The sequence below is a fragment of the Canis lupus genome, chromosome 21 (assembly GCF_048164855.1).
Source record: "Canis lupus baileyi chromosome 21, mCanLup2.hap1, whole genome shotgun sequence".
In the NCBI taxonomy this organism is placed as follows: Eukaryota; Metazoa; Chordata; class Mammalia; order Carnivora; family Canidae; genus Canis; species Canis lupus.
The window spans coordinates 42873833-42890966 of NC_132858.1; the positions used below are offsets into that span (position 1 = coordinate 42873833).

Here is a 17134-nt window from a genome sequence, read left to right on the forward strand (position 1 = left end):
AGGGGCAGAGGGAGAGGGAGAAGCAGGCTCCCCACTGAGCAGGGAGCCCAACCTGGGCTCAAACCCAGGACTCTGAGATCATGATCTGAGCGGAAGGCAGATGCTTAACCAAGTGAGCCACCCAGGCGCCCCCAAGGATAGCTTTTTTTTTTTTTTTTTTTTTTTGATAGCTTTAAAATAACATCCTTCCCTGATGAGTTAGTCTAATCAATGCACATTATCCATGGGTTCTGGACCTATGGAAAGTTAGAGGACCTGGAATCAAGTGTCAAGGCTACTAATTCCTACTTAACTTTCCCCCCATCAACTTTACAGAATGTAGGGACCCCTGGGTGGCTCAGTGGTTGAGTGTCTGCCTTTGGCTCAAGGTGTGATCCTGAGGTCCTGGGATCGAATCCTGTATCAGGCTCCCTGCATGGAGCCTGCTTCTCCCTCTGCCTGTGTCTCTGCCTCTCTCTCTCTCTCTGTGTGTGTGTCTCTCATGAATAAATAAATGAAATCTTTAAAAAAAAAAAAAAAAGGATTCAAAAAGACAAAGGAATTAATGTACGTAGCACAGTGCCTGGCACAGAGTAGCTGCTTGGCAATGTTAGTGGAACCTAAAAACAGCAGAGTCATAAACATCGCCAGGATTTGTAAACGGCAGCTGCAGCCACTAATCTAAGAATAATCCATGTGTATAAAGTCTGCTACTTCCAGCCTTGTCAGGAAACGTGCAGACCAAAAAGTTTGACGTATCCATACAAATACAAAGACATAACTCACGCCAGGCGTGTTTTGCATACTTGTATAGATACCCAACTTTCTATTTTTTTTTTATTTATTTATGTTTTGATATCCAACTTTTTTAAACATCAGCTCCTTTTTTGCAGGGATCTTAGAGCTGTGCTCAAGTGCCCCCAGCAGGGGGGGGAAGAGGAGAGAAGGGGAGCACAGGAACACCCGAGGTCATCAGAGAGCCCTTCCAGAACAGCATTTCACTCTAGAAAAGGACGAGGAGGAGGAGGAAGGAGCGAGTCCGCTGGTGCCCTCTGAACCAAGTGTCAACTGGCTTTCCCACTTTTTCTTCTCATTCCCCTCTATCTTCTAACTTATTCAAAGATGCCAGTTCAGGGACGCCTGGGTGGCTCGGTGGTTGAGAACCTGCCTGCAGCCCAGGGCCTGATCCTGGAGACCCGGGGTCGAGTCCCGCGTCGGGCTCCCTGCGTGGAGCCTGCTTCTCCCTCTGCCTGGGTCTCTGCCCTCCCCCCTCTGTCTATCATGAATAGATGATAAATAAATAATTTTTTAAAAAAAGGAAAAAAACCAAAGATGCAAGTTCAAGGCAAGCATCAAGCCAAGTGGAAACTCCAAGAACCACTCACGGGAGGTGAGCCCAGGCCCACGGCCGCCGTTCCAACAGCCGTCACCGCCCTTCCCCGACGCAGGCAGCTCAGATGGTTCAGGATCACCCGCGTCCACGTGGAAATCAGCGGGAAGAGCGAGCCCAAGTCCACACGGTGCACAGGCCTCGGCGGGGCCGGGCAACAGGGCCGGGGAGCGCCACCTGGCGGCCGCAGCGGGCGCCCCCGAAGGCCCGGCCTCTGGGCCACCTGCTCCGGGAGGGGGCGGGGACGCGAGGCCAGGGCGCGTCCCGCTGTCACACAGGTAGAGAGTCCAGGGCAGCCCGGGGGTGGGGGCTCAGCGGCTTAGCGCCGCCTTCGGCCCGGGGCGGGTCCCTGTGGTCCCGGGATCGAGTCCCGCGTCGGGCTCCCTGCTTCAACTCTGCCTGTGTCTCTGCCCCTCTCTCTCTGCATCTTAAAATCTTAAAAAAGAAAAAAAAAAAAAAAAAGACCCACCACCCCAGGAGGGTCAGCTGTATGGCAAATGAATGGAAAGCAGGGGCTAAATGGGGAATATCATAAAAAGCCTTGAAGCCAAAAATGGGAGGACTTATTCTGCATGCAATAGAGAAGCACGAATGCCGCTTAAGGACAACAGCTTTGGCCATGCATTAGCCAGCATGCTTTAGGCTGCTAGTAAGTGAAACCCAATTCAAATTGGCTTAAGCAAAAGAGAATGTATTGGTTCACTCGACTGGAAAGTAAAGAGGTGCATCTGGCTTCAGGCTCAGCTGGTGCCAAAGAATAAATGATATCATCTCTCAGGACTACTTTCCCCTTCTTCTTTCTCATGGGGAATCTCTCCATACTATGGCAAAGTTGGCCATCAGCAAGTAAGACTTCCATCCCAGGGGCTTAGGCTCGGTCCCTTGTGAGAAGAGAGGGCTTCTTCCCCAATAGTTCCACCAGAGCTCTGGTAGATGAATCTTTCTGGATAATGAACACCCCCCATTAACAAAGTAAATGCTATGGCCAGGGGAATGTAGTGCCCATCTTTGGATGGGGGGGGGGGCAGCCCTACCCAAACTCCACTCACTCAAGAGGGCTGGGTCCTCAAAGGAAAATCCAAGTGCTGTTTTTAAAAGAAAGAGAAATGGGCACAAAGCTGGCAAAAAAAAAAAAAAAAATCCTGTCCACTGCAAAATAAAAAGGGAATTCTAGAGACAGTTTTTTGAAGCAAATGCAATACATGGGTTCCCCCAGAGGCCTCTGCAACAGATGAGGCAAGAGAGTGGTGTGAACCAGGACACACAGCACAGGCATAACAAGAACAAAACTGTGGCTCGTAACCTCCCACAGAGTACATAAGGATCAAGAAAGAAACATTTTAAGAAGTAAATTTGAGGGGGCCCTGGGTGGCTCAGTTGGTGAAGCACCTGCCTTCAGCTCAGGTCATGATCCCAGGGTCCTGGGATTGAGCCCCGCATCGGGCTCCCTGGTCAGCAGGGAGTCCGCTTTTCCCTCTGCCTCTGCCTCTGCCCCCCTTGTGCTCATGCTCTCTCTCTCTCGCAAATAAATAAAATATTTAAAAAAAAAGTAAATTTGGAAATCATATGTGCAATCAATGTGATTTAAGGGGTCCTGTGCTACAAAGACAAAACTTAGATTTTATCATGTTTCTACACATGTGAAATAAGTTCAGGTGACCCTGGTATGTTATCATGGCTTATTTGCTGTCAGAACAAGCACAGGCTAAGAGAAGTTACTTGGAAGTTAGACAAACACCATACATACAGGTCTACTGGGGTGGGGGGTGGGGGGGGAAGCAATTACTCATTCCCTTCACCTATGGACACATATTTTTCCCCAACTTGCTTTAAAAATTAAAATAAACATCTAATTTCATTATAAGCACCATAAAAATCCCCAGCTGTATATGTGGTATAAGTACTTGATTAGGTGTATTCCGAAAACCTTGCAGAAGGGAAGAACTCAGGTGAAGGAGTTTATAATATGCCACCCCAAGATATGCCACTTTGGCATATTATTTTTAACTGGAAACACTTGAGAAACAGCAGATAGAAGAATGCTTTGGGGTCCCCCTTTCATAAAAGCTTCCCTGAGAGAGATGCCCGCCCTCACCGTATCAGGAGGAAAGCGCATCCTTATCACCAGAGGCGTGGGAATCACCACCGAGACGGATCCGTACAAATACACTAACATGATGCTCATGTTCCACTGGCTTCCCGCACCAACGTATCTCTCAGTCACCGCCCCACAATTTACTGCCCCTGCCCCAAACTCCTTTGCCTTGCCATTTCTTCCCAAATGTACCATTTCTTTATCTAGAAGGTATCAAAGCTTTCTGTTCTGGTCACTTCTGCGGGTCCTCATTCTCTTACAAAGCCCTCATGTATACCTTAAAACTTAATAAGACTTGTATGCTTTTCACCGGTTAACTTGTCTTATGGGGTCATTCCTAGGCCCAGCTGGAGACACTCAGAGGGCAGAGAATTTTTTTTCCTTCCCTCCAAAGGAATCTAAATACTCTGTGCATGAAGAAAGTGCTAGAGGAGGGCAGCCCCGGTGGCCCAGCGGTTATGGCGCTGCCTTTGGCTTGGGGTGTGATCCTGGAGACCCGGGATCGAGTCCCGCATCGGGCTCCCTGCTTGGAGCCTGCTTCTCCCTCTGCCTGTGTCTCTGCCTCTCTCTGTGTCTCTCATGAATAAATAAATAAAATCTTTAGAAAAGAAAGAAAGTGCTAGAGGGCGAACGGGGTTGGGGACAGAACACCCTGCTGGAGGTGAGGAGTCCTGGCTCCACACCTGTCAGCCCCTCTGGGCTGCACGATGCTCATTTGTTCAAAGAAGAGGTGGAGCAAGACTCTGCATCGGGTTCCTTCTACATCCACTGTTGTGTTGTGGGACCTGACGTCCCCCTAACCCCAGAAGTCTCCCTCTCCGGCACCATCCTGAACCTCCTCAATCCTAGCCCTTCTCTGGCCAGCCTGGTCAGGGTCAGGTCCATAAAAAAAAAAAAAAAAGGCTGGGGGAACCTCGTGGACACCGCCACCAGAACCCACCACGGGGTGCCAAGCGCATCTCCTGCAGGCGGCCCCACCCGGCGCCAAGAGCCTCCCTAGGGCCGCGCACCCACCTCTCAGGCCCGTGGAGGTCGAAGCTGGGTGTCGTACGAGAGGCCTTTTCACTGGAAGTCACAGAAAATCCACTCTAACTTAAGAACAAAGTGGGATTTATTTTAAGGAGATGAATCTGTCTCATAAAACCTTGAATCAAGAAGTACATCCAAAAAAAAAAAAAGTACATCCAAGCTTCCCAAAGAAATAGGAATTAAAAAAGCATCGAGGCTTTCCAGCCTCCCTCCGTCCCTCGTCCCTCGGCCTTACCTTCCTCCTCCGCGCGCGCATCCCCCCGTCCGGGCCCGCACCCCTCTCCTCCGCGGGCTCGGGCAGGTCCCTAAGCACCGCCCGCCTCAGCCCTCCCGCGGTGGCAACGTCTACCTTGAACCCCCAGCATCTCCACGGTCCAATTAAACTCCAAGAAGGCTATGATTGGCTCGGCTTGTCCACCTCTAGGCCAATCATTTCCGACCAGGGGGGCGGGGCCACGTGGCGGCTTCTACTCCCCTGGAGACAGGGGCAGAGTACCGCGCCCGCTTCCTGAGGGTCTTTGGCCGCGAGACGGGATATGTAGGTGTAGGAACACTTTGGCCAAGTTTAATGTGGTTTTTCCTCTTGAATATTCCTTTTTTTTTAAAGACTGTTTAAAATTTATTTATTCATGAGAGACACACACAGAGAGAGGCAGAGACATAGAGGGAGAAGCAGGCTCCCTGCAGGGAGCCCCATGGAGGGACTCGATCCCAGGACCCGCCTGGGCCAAAGGCAGACGTCTCCTCAACCGCTGAGCCACCCGGGTGCGCCTTGCTTGAATATTTATTTATTTTTTTTATTTTTTTTATTTTTCTTTTTTTACTTTTTGAATATTTCTTTACATATTAAACAATATACAGAAAGACATTCTATTGTCTACATTGTCTAAAGGACATAGGACATGACTATCATTTCTCAATAACCATCATGCTGACACGGAAGAAAGGCAATTCAAGCAACTAGATTTCATCTTCCCTAGCTTTCACCCCACAGATGAACCCAGGTCACTTAATTCTCCCCAGCTGAGTGTGCAAGTGACATTTTAGTGAAGGAAGCATAAAAATGATTTCTGGCTATGTAGGTGTGTTTCATGCAAACACCCTTCTTCAGCAGCTCCTGACTTCAAGTGAAAAATCCAGGCACAAGCAGGCACGTTTAGTGCTTAATACATTTAAGAAAAAAAAAATAGAAGTTATATGGTTTCCCTGGAAACCTTTTTCTAAAGAAATTCGCACACGCACCCTCCCCAGAAGCTGCCTGAAGATTGTTCCCCCGCCCCCGCCCGGGGCCATTCATTAAAGGGTCAAGGCCAGGGCTCTGCAGCTGTAGCTCAGGAGCAATGGTTGAGCTTGTTTTGCTTACAATTACGTAGTATCAAGTCTATCTTTACTGCCTGGTTCTAGGAGAAAAATAAGCCCAGGTGGCTTTTGGCATCTTTTAAAGCATTTGCAAAGACTGGCTTATCAAAGGGAAGTGGAGGAAGTCCCATAGTGTATGTATACCAGGATGGGTGATGGGGATTTCTCAGGCAACTCACTAATCATTATAAGTGATTTGAAGCTGAATTCTCAATGCAGCCATGTTCAGATCAGAATAAAAATGACCTGGGAAAGAACAGTGGAGGTTAGTGTCAATTCCAGGGCCTTTTTCTCTAGCTGTGATCTTTTAGAGTTTTGGGGTAAGGTTACCAAAAAAAGAACCATCAGTTTTGCAGAATTTTAGGAAATTATTGATACCAAATTCCCAAAGTACCATGGGAGCCAGGTTCGAGAATGATTCCTACCTAGCTTAAGGGGTATATTATGAGCTACCAGCTTATATAAGTAACCCCTTCTTCCACAGCACATTTCACAATCCTCCTGTTTCCTCCCCCTCCCATCTCCATAACAACCAGGGTTGTTATCTGAAAGAAATCAGCCTGCTTCTTTAACTTTTGGCTCTAATTTAAGGATGCTTAACTTGGGAGGTCTACTTTACTTCTTCCTTGGGGACTCTTAACATTTTAGGGCATCGGTTGAATATCCTGGTCTCAAGATCCTTCCCCATGTCCAACATCAATAGAGCAGATGAAAATCAAGCAAATCACACTGGGAAAGGGGATATCGTTCTAAAACATGGAAGAGACTGCCTGATTCTTTTTCCTAGATCAGGACAGGCAGTACAATTATAATACTGACTAGTCTTGTATAAGCAAGAGAAAGAAATGTTAGCCACAACAGCACTTACTCCAGATTCCCTTACTAAGCAAGGCCTCCAAAACACTCTCCCCAAGTCCACTTGAAGTCATCCTCAACCCTTAACGTGCCATGAGGTCAAGGCTGAAAGTACCCAATCTATTTTCAAGATAATGTCCTTTCTCTTTCAATATGATCATCAAACATTTGTATGCCTGACACCATGTGAAATCTTTGGAATTCCTTCAGAGAAAGAGTAATTAAGTCTCCTACTTGTATTTTTTTCTGGTTCACATTTGGGGAAAAATCATGTTCCCTAGTTAATCTGGATTAAATATTAGGTATGAAAAGACTTTCGTGAATCAGCTGGCTTTCTAAATTTTCTGAAACATAAGAGCTCAAGTTCTTTAAATGTTTATCGCTGATGAATGATTCTTATCCTTCCTGGACTTTGCTCTTCTTAAAAGGAAAATGGAACCACAAATCCAAATTACCATAGGATTTGTGTAAGCAAGAACTCCCATCAGCTCACCTGCAAAGCTCGATAAAAGCTCATCATTTCGTTAGCGGCCCTGCCTTCTAAATTCAACCCTCTGGTTCTGTAAATAACATGAAATATGCTGTTGATTGATAACTAAAGCTGCATTTCCTTTTCCTAAAATTTCCTGGAACGCTCATAAGAAGTTATATTTATCTTAGTGAAATATGTAAGGCATATTTTGAATTCTTATAATATTTTGTCTTCACTGAGCATGTCAATTAACTTGGGGATATTTTGAAGTTACACAAATCTGGACGGATATAGAAACTACAGAATAGAATGAAGGATTTCAGGATGTCTAACTAGACTAAATAATCAAATGAATAATACTCTGACAACTAGAATTGTTAGAATTTAAAATGTACCCAGATTCAAAGAAAATCCTCTCATAAACTTTCCCAAAACAGCCATAAAATATGGACACTTGCAAATCTAACATCCGAGTGTTAACCTATTGAGGAGGGGCAACTCCGAAGGATCATGGTACATACTAACTGATCATTTTTTTTGTAGGAAGCTGAATTTGAACCCAGGCTTTGAGGCTCATGTGAGAAGTTGAGGCACTTAGCTAATGAGTGCGTCTTTCTGACCCTCTTATTCTTATCTCTACAGTTTTTCCAGGTATATATAAAAGCATTCACAAGTGCAATGTCAGTGCCATTTGTTTATTGCTTTGCATGTTTAGTAGTTATCAATGCTATGTTTTTGTAGTTGGAAAATCCATTTATTCCCTGGTGGACCAAAAATTAGTGGTGTTAGTCATTAGAAATTCTGTAGCAAGCAAATACAGGAAAAATCCCCATCTTCATGGACTTAGACTGTGTAGTACAGACAAACACTAAACAAATGAGATAATTACAGATTGTAGGAGGTGTGATTAAGGCAATAAACTAGGTGATGTGTTACCAAAGAAATGCAATTATGACATAGATGGGTCAGGAAAGACCTTCTGAGGAATTGACGTCTCAGTCAAAACTCGAAAGAAGAGAATTGGGGTGCCAGTACTTAGGTAATTATTAGCTGTTGCTGGAGAAAATGAAGACAATTAGTAGAAAGTTGTCTTTATCTAGAACAAATAGACATAAACAATGCTATTTACCTGCTCCGGGAGGTACTTAAGCATCAAAAGCCATCTATGGGATGGATATGATACCTTTAAATGCCTCTGCATTATGTATCTGCTTTTTAATGAGATATTTCGGTCCTCAGGCTGAAACAGAGCCACTGCTTGGCTAATAATGTGCTACTTCATTAGAACAATCTATTTAGAACAAGCAGTATTTCTTGTAGGTGTTTTTTGTTACCAGCATAAGTGTTATCTTAGAGCAAAAGTGAATCAAATGTACAAAATTCAATTGTGTTTCTATACACTTGCAAGGAATAATCTGAAAGAAAAAAATTCCATTTACCATAACACAGAGAAGAATAAAATACTTAGGAACAAATTTAAAAATGAGGTGCAAAACTTATACTATGAAAATTGCAAAAACATTATTGAAATAAGTTAAATAAGGGGCACCTGGGTGTCTCAGTCAGTTAAGTGTCTGCCTTCAGCTCAGGTCATAATCCCAGAGTCCTGAGATCGAGCCCCCCCTTTGGGCTCCATGCTCAGCAGAGAGCCTGCTTCTCCCTCTCCCCCGCTGCACTCAAGCTCTCTTTTGCTATCTCTCTCTCTCTCTTTCTCTCTCTCAAATAAATAAATATTTTTAAAAAGAGAGAAATTAAAGGAGAGCTAAATAAACATAGAACCCGTATTCATGGATCAGAAGACAATATTGTTAAGATGGCAATACTCCTCAAATTAATCACAGAACCAACACAGTCTTCATCAAAATCCCAGCTGGCTTTGTTATAGAAATTGACAAGCTGATCCTAATGTGGACATGCAAGGAACCCAGGATAACCAAAACAATTTCAAAGAGGAAGAACAAGGTTGAAGGATCCATATTACCCAGTTTCTAAACTGACTGCAAATGTACAGTAATGAAGACCATGTGGTACTGGCATAAGGATAGACATATTGATCAATTGACTAGAACTGAGAGCCCAATTTGAAAATGGACAAAGGATCTAAATAGTCATTTCTTCAAAGAAAATATTAAATAGTCAATAAGCACACGAAAAGATGCTCAATATCACTAGCCTTCAAGAAATGTAAATCAAACCCACATGAAATACCACTTCCTACTCACTAGAATGGCAATAATCACAAAGAGAACAACAAGGTTGGTGAGGATGTGGAGACATCGGAATCCTCATATACTGCTGGTAGGAATGGAAAATGGCCCTGCTGCTTTGGAAGACAGCACTTCCTCAAAAAACTGAACATCGAATTACCATATGACCTGGCAGTTCCACCCTTAGGTATATACCAAGAGAAATGAAAACCTATATTCACATAAAAACCAGAACAAAATGTTCAGAGCAGCATTATTCATAATAGGCAAAAATTAGAAACAACTCAAGACTCACCAGTTGATGAATGAATTAAAAATGTACAATGGCATATTATTCAGCAACAAAAAAGAACGAAGCCCTGATACGTGCTACAGCATGTATCACAAACAACACACTGTTTGTGTGAAAGAAGCCAGTCACAAAAGACCACATATTATATGATTTCATTTATATTAAATGTGCAGATGTGGTAAATCTACAGAGACAAAAAAAGTAGATTAGTGGTTAGTAAGTGGTTAGTGAGGGGATAGTGGTAGGGGGGAAACAGAGCAGTGGACTGTTAATGGTCATGGGATTTTTTTTTTGAGGTGATGAAAAATGTACTAAATTTGATTGTGATAACAGTTACACAACTCTGTGAGCATATATAGTTGTATACTTTCAATGGGTGAATTGTATGGTATGTGAATTATAGCTCAATAAAACTTTTATATTTTAGTATATGTGCTGCCGAAGCGAGCACTCAATAAAACTTTTATATTAAAAAAAGCAAAAAAAAAATAGTAAGCAAGTGACAACACCAGGGAACATCAATGGTCCAGAAGATCCGAAGAGTCAACAAGAATTATTTATTTATTTATGTTTAGTTTTCCTTTTTTTAAAGATTTTATTTATTTATTCATGAGAGACACAGAGAGAGAGAGGCAGAGACACAGGCAGAGGGAGAAGTAGGCTCCACGCAGGGAGCCCGATGTGGGACTAGATCCCGGGACTCCAGGATGATGCCCTGGGCTGAAGGCAGGTGCTAAACCGCTGAGCCACCCAGGGATCCAAGTTTTTCATTTTTTAAAGAGTGCACAAACAGGGAGGGGCAGAGAGAGAGGGAGAGACAGAATCCGAGGCAAGCTTCACGCCCAGCACAGAGCCAATCGCAGGGCTCAATTTCACAACCCTGAGATCATGACCTGACCTAAAATCAAGAGTCAGACATTTAATCCACTGAGCCACCCAGGTACCCCAACCAGAATTTATTAAGTCAATTTATCTACCTTCTCTATATAGTAACACTAGCTGGAAATCTATTGTTGTTAGGCCCTAAAGTAAAGGAGCATCCATCAGGCACCTCAATAAACTATTTCAGTTGTGACAACAATTCCAGGAATCAACAAATAAGAGTCTTCTCTAAGACCAACCTCATGTTAGATTTTAGGCTAAAATTAATCTCCCTTGAGGAGAAAAGATTAATATAGTAATGACTGTGTTTCCTATTTTTCTGGGGGTTTCTCTTTCTATTCTAGAAACAAGACCCTGGTGCTAATATATTATGCCTTTACTCTACTGGTTTCATCTCAGGCTTGGTTCCTTACTGCAAAGGCTGAGTGGAAATCTCACATCTTAATTTAGGACAAGAGTGGTGCTATCCAAATGAGTTTCTTTCTCCCTGCTTTCATTTCTCCCTGGTGCTATTTCTAAAATGAGGTTATCTGCTCCCATCAACTTCATGAGCTACTGTGTGATAACTGAGCTTATACACAAAAGGAAAAGTATGACCCAATGACAATAGCATCATTTTTAAAAAATGATAAGATGTTGATTACAATTTTACAGTTTTCCCAAACCCAAAGGTCCTTCCCCACCCCCTTCCCAGCATGCTTTTAGGGGCCTTCATTTAAAGTTCTTACCTTCTAGGGACACCTAGTGGCTCAATGGTTGAGCTTCTGCCTTGGCCTCAGGTCATGATCCCAGGGTCCTGGGATCGAGTCCCACATAGGGCTCCCTGCAGGGAGCCTGCTTCTCCCTCTGCCTAAGTCTCTGCCTCTCTCTGTGTGTGTCTCTCGTGAATAAATAAATAAAATCTTTTAAAAAAAATAAAGTTCTTACCTTCTCTTTGCCTGATGCCTCACATACTATAGTATTAGCAGACTTTTAAATGTACTAGAACCTTGTGAAAATCTGAAAATCTGAAACCAGTGGCTGGAGAGTGTGAGGAAAAGATAACTACAAAGAGCTCTCCGAGAAGACAGAAAGGAGGAAGTGAAGGGTGGCAGGTAAAAAGTAAGAGGCTTTTAATTGGGAGCTCTGCCAGTTTTGCTCTCTTCTACCCAACAAATTTAGACAGTAGCATGCCTTCAGGTTGTACTCTCTATAGATTGCCTCCGAAGCTCTCCTAGAGAGTTCTGGTTGAGCCATCCTTCATCTCAAAAGTTCAATAATAGAATAATTCTATATTATTTTAATAGATATTTTTTAAATAAAGATTTTATTTTTTTGAGAGAGAGCATGCACACAGAGGCAGCGGGAGAAGCAGACTCCCTACTGAGCAGGGAGCCCCATGCAGGGCTGGATCCCAGGACCCCAGGATCATGACCTGAGCCAAAGGCAGCCACTTAACTGACTGAGCTACCCAGGCGCCCCAATATATATTATTTTAAAGCAGTAAGAGCTTGTCACACTGAAAGAGCCTTTAGCCGTGATTATGCTCTGTTCACCATGTGCTTCTTCTAGAGTCCTCTGCTGATAAGATCTTCATTTTTTCCAACATAGGGGAAAAAACTTTTGTCTTTAAATGAAAGTCTGTTTAGGCACAATGATTATTATATACTATATGAAGCACCATGGGGGCTAAGAACATAACATAACTTAGACACAACTCTCAACGGTCTTGGAACCTAATGAGTTGGAAATGGCCACAAATAATCCAGATACAAAGCAGAGTAGGATAAGTGTCCTCCATCGGCATTGGTATTTAGCTGGTGGTTTCCCAAAGCTTTCTGTGTTTATTTCCAAGAACTCCTAAGAATTTGAATAAAATGTAAATCATAAACAGTCATCTAAATACGAGGTCTTCTGCTCACAGTTATCCATCATCTTCCTCCAGTTTGGTTTCCTGGTAAAAACAACACTCAAGTCTCCCAATGCTCCCGCATTTAGATCTCTTTTCAGTGGAAGATTTGCATCCTATAAAAGAAAGAACAACGATAAGCCTGCAAAGCAAAGGAAGCTTTCAAAAGTAAGCCAAAGAGACTCAGATGGAAAACTGGTTAATTCTTGATGATCTTAAAAGATTCAGGTGTTTTTAGATTCCCTCAACAGTCGAATTTTCCTACAGACAGCTTTCACAAAAGCATGAGTAATACTAACACCTTAAAATTCACCAGTGTAATGCGTAAATATTTGAGATGTTCACAGACCAATGCAAAACTCCAACTCCCTTTCTATACTGCAGAATTAATGGAGTGTTCTCTTAAAACAAACAATGAGGTTTGTCCCTGGCAGTGTGACAGAAAAACATTTCCTTTTAGGAGCCGGTAAAGTTGGGGAGGGGAAGAAAGATGGGTCTACAGACTCGTAATCCTCTGGGTGTCAATGCCACCCTATTTTCAGGATATGTCCATTTGGTTATATTTTCTCACCTTCCTCCAACGCTTCAACTACTTAACCCCATTATCACACCCACCATTAAACCTGAAAGCTTAGTCTTTGATAGGCCAACCAGGTAAAGCTTGCTGGTCAGCCGAGCAAATCTGGTGAGCCTCTTAAATATTTTTTAGGGGCACTGGTACAGCAGAGATCCCTGATCCCATATGAGTTCACCTGTGTCTCTTACAACAGGTTGGTTCTGCCCTTAAGAAGTTTTGTTGATGTTCATTTGCTCATACTCAGAACCCCAAAGTAGACATAGGTTTCTCATCCAGGAGCAAACATGAAAGGAAACAGAAAGCACTGCACACGTGTATCATTTGGAGGATGTACCAAATGTATCAGCCGTGGTGCCTGACCCATCACAGTCCAGCCTATGGAACTCTGCTTTGTTCTAAGGGACTGTGACCTCACGGGATTATAGCTGAATACGAGCCAATCCACAGCTTGGCTAATGACCTATGATGGGTCCTGGTATAGAAAATTAAGGAGTCTTTCTCTTGAAAATTTAAACTAAGAAACAGGGATCCCTGGGTGGCGCAGCGGTTTAGCGCCTGCCTTTGGCCCAGGGCGCGATCCTGGAGACCCGGGATCGAATCCCACGTCGGGCTCCCGGTGCATGGAGCCTGCTTCTCCCTCTGCCTACGTCTCTGCCTCTCTCTCTCTATCATAAATAAATAAAAATTTAAAAAAAAAATAAATAAATAAACTAAGAAACATTGAGAAGATAAGGGAATAAGCACCTCACTCTTGGAGTTTCTCTCATCTAATGGGTATAGTAATAAAAGCATTTACAACATAGCAGAAATTAATCAGTAATATTAAAGCACTGAGAACAAGATCTGGCGCTTAATCAGCATGCCATAAATGCATCATCACCATCATCATCGTCATCATCTGGAGTAGTTGTCTTCTATTCAGAAACCTTCCACGAGAATGTGTGTGTAATACTATATGTGTAATAAGCTAAAAAAATGAAACGTAATGAGGGATGACTAGCCTTACCAGGTACGAAAATAAAAAATAAAACCACTTTAAAGTGATAAGGATTCGTGAAGAGGCAGATACAATTGTTTCTGAAATTGCCTCAAATATATATGAGAATTTAGTGTATGAAAAAGGTGGCATTTCAAATTAGCAAAGAAAATATTTGTTATGAAATCATTAGTAACTATTTCTGGCACAACAAGGCAGCTATTTGGAAAAATAAAATCTCTAACTCACCTCTAATATCAAAATAAATTTGAGGTAGGTCAAAGAATTATATCTAAAAAATGAAAGGAACAGTAGAAAAACATGTTTGGGTATTTTTATAATATTAGGGGATATTTTTCTAGGATAAAAGAAGATTCTGAAGGCATTAAATTGCTAACTGTAATTAAAAGCAAATATTTAGAGGGAAAGTTGAAAGCAAATGTTTGGGGGAGCTAAGTCATGAAGCCAAAATACAAATAGCAAATAGAAATACCTACAACACAAGTGAAAGTCTAAGGACTAATTTTCCTTTTTTTTTTTTTTTAAAGATGTATTTATTTATTCATGATAGACACATAGAGAGAGAGGTGGAGACACAGGCAGAGGGAGAAGCAGGCTCCATGCAGGGTGCCCGACATGGGACTCGATCCGGCGACTCCAGGATTGCGCCCTGGGCCGAAGGCAGACGCCAAACCACTGAGCCACCCAGGGATCCCCAGGCTGCAGTACAGTAGTTTTAAAAGCAATTGAGACTATACTTTCAAGTAGAAATGTACATTCCTTTTTACTCAGCAATTCTATTTCTAGATGCTTGGACAGAAATGCAAGGGTGTGTACAAAGATGTTATTGCAGGGCAGCCCGGGTGGCTCAGCGGCTTAGTGCTGCCTTCGGCCCAGGTTGTGATCCTGGAGGCCTGAGATCGAGTCCCACGTCGGGCTCCCTGCATGGAGCCTGCTTCTCCCTCTGCCTGTGTCTCTGCCTCTCTCTCTTGCTCTGTCTCTCATGAATAAATAAATAAAATCTTAAAAAAAAAGATGTTATTGCAATATTGTTCATAACAACAAAAGACTAGAAACAAACTAAATGCTTATTTAGTTAAATAAATCTTGTGCACTAGAATACTATACAGCCATTAATAAAACTGGGGTAGATGTGTGTATTGCATGGAATGTCATGGAAAACATCCAAGATGTATTTTTAGTGGAAAGAAGAAAATGAGAGAAAAGAATGTTTAATAGGAATCCATTTATGTGTTTTAATATCAATACCAATAGAAACAATATGCCCCATTTATGTATTCATGTGTACAGAAATATATATATTAAAATACATAAATGGGGTATATCGTACATATATAAATAACAGATTAATTGCATTATGCATATATCTGTAAGTAGTAGTGTGTATGTGTGTGTGTGGTGGTGGTATTTGTATACACTTGCAAGGTATACCCCAAACTAGCAACCTCTGGGGAATGGGATGGGAAGGGAGGGCATCAGGAAGGAAGTAGGGAATCTTTACTTTTTATTCTTATATTACATGTTTCTGTGCTGTTAAAATATTTTTATACTGTGTACATTACTCTTATAATTTTAAAAACTCATAGAAATTAATTTCTGAGATCATGACCTGAGCTAAAGGCAGATGCTTAACCACCTGAGCCACGCAGGTGCCCTGAAATTAATTCCTTTAAAAAAAATCCAGCTATGGTTCCCTATGACCAAAAATAAAGTTCAAACTCCTTAGCAGACCAAAGGCTGCCATTTCTTTCTCTTTTTTAAAGATTTTATTTATTTATTTGAGAGTGAGCACATATGAGCATGAGTGGGAGGCAGAGGGAAGGGGCAGAGGCAGAGGGAGAAGCAGACTCTCTGCTGAGCAGGAAGCCCAATGTGGGGCTCCATGCGGGCTCCATCCCAGGACCCCAGGATCATGACCTGAGGCAAAGGCAGACGCTTAACCAACTGAGCCATCCAGGTGCACCTGCCATAATTTATTGCTAACATACCTTTCTTTTCAGCCTCGCCTCCAGTAATCAGAATTGCCTTGGCTTCCTCTTTTGCCCCCCTTATCCCCTCTTCTGCTCTTGGAGCCACTCCCTGCTCTGTATCACAGGGAACTACATTTCCCAAGCTCCCGTGCCCTTCAGCCTCTGGTGGAGTTGGCCAGCAGGCGTCTTGGCAGGATATGGAAGGCAGGAGTTGGGAAGAAGCCAGTTATTTCTCCTCTCTCTGCTTTAGCTCCCTGCCTCTAACACTGCGTGTCCCCAGGTACCATGGGATGTGTTCTTCTTTCATGGACCTGTCGTGATTCCTGATCCCACAAGACGGTCCCAGGTCCCAGGCTCTGGTAACAGCACTCTGTCCCCCCAGCACCAGGGGAGGTAGCAGCTTCCTGCTGGTGCCAACTCTGAGCTGCCTCACCACCTCTGTTGGAAAGTCTTAGCAATTCCGTCACCTATGAAACCAATTCTCAGCATTAAAATTTCCTCTTTTTGTAATACCTTTTAAACGGTTTTGTGTTTTCTGGCTAGTGGGCGAGTCCCTCTTCCCACTATAATAAAAACCCAACCCAGCCTGCCCTACCTTGCTGCCCTAAACACAGTAAGCAGTGCCCCTGGCCGTTCGTTCAAGCAGCTCCCTCAGCCTGGAAGGTCATCCTTCCCCTTGTCTTTGGGTAAGAACCTCCCTCATCCCCTAGGCTCAGCCCAAAGCCTGCTTCTCCAGGAGCTCCCCTCTAATCCTCACACATATATGCCCCGAGCCTCCATTCCAATCTCATCTAGACAGCAAATGGGTATCCCAACGCACTTTGTGTCAAGTATTGAGTAAAACACCCCAGGGACCAGCAAATCTTAGGCCCATTAACTGGCACCTTATTGGCACTGGCTTATCTTTGTCTGTCTGGTGCCCTGCCATATTCTGAACACCTGGATTAGTACCTATACATTAGATGAATAAATAAATATGACAATGACCTTTGCTTTGGGCCATGGAAAGCAGGGCCATGGAAGGCAGGGGGAGGAATGAAAACCATTGGTAGAAGGACACCAATTCTGTCTCTTTCTAGACCCAGCTTACTTTCTCTCCTTCTAGTTTGGAGAGCTCTGGCCTCACTGGCCTCTCTCAGATT

The 17134-nt window shown here is 43.3% G+C and overlaps 1 long non-coding RNA gene across 1 annotated transcript in view; it reads right to left on the reverse strand.

Annotated features, from left to right (window-relative positions):
- LOC140613084 (uncharacterized) overlaps positions 1-13400 on the reverse strand; it is a 37363-nt gene extending 23963 nt beyond the window's left edge. The window contains exons 1-2 of the long non-coding RNA XR_012014204.1: positions 13201-13400; positions 12096-12564 (exon numbers count right to left, since the gene is read on the reverse strand). This is a non-coding gene — a long non-coding RNA (uncharacterized lncRNA). The remainder of the gene's footprint in view (positions 1-12095; positions 12565-13200) is intronic.
- Between the last annotated feature and the right edge of the window lie 3734 nt (positions 13401-17134).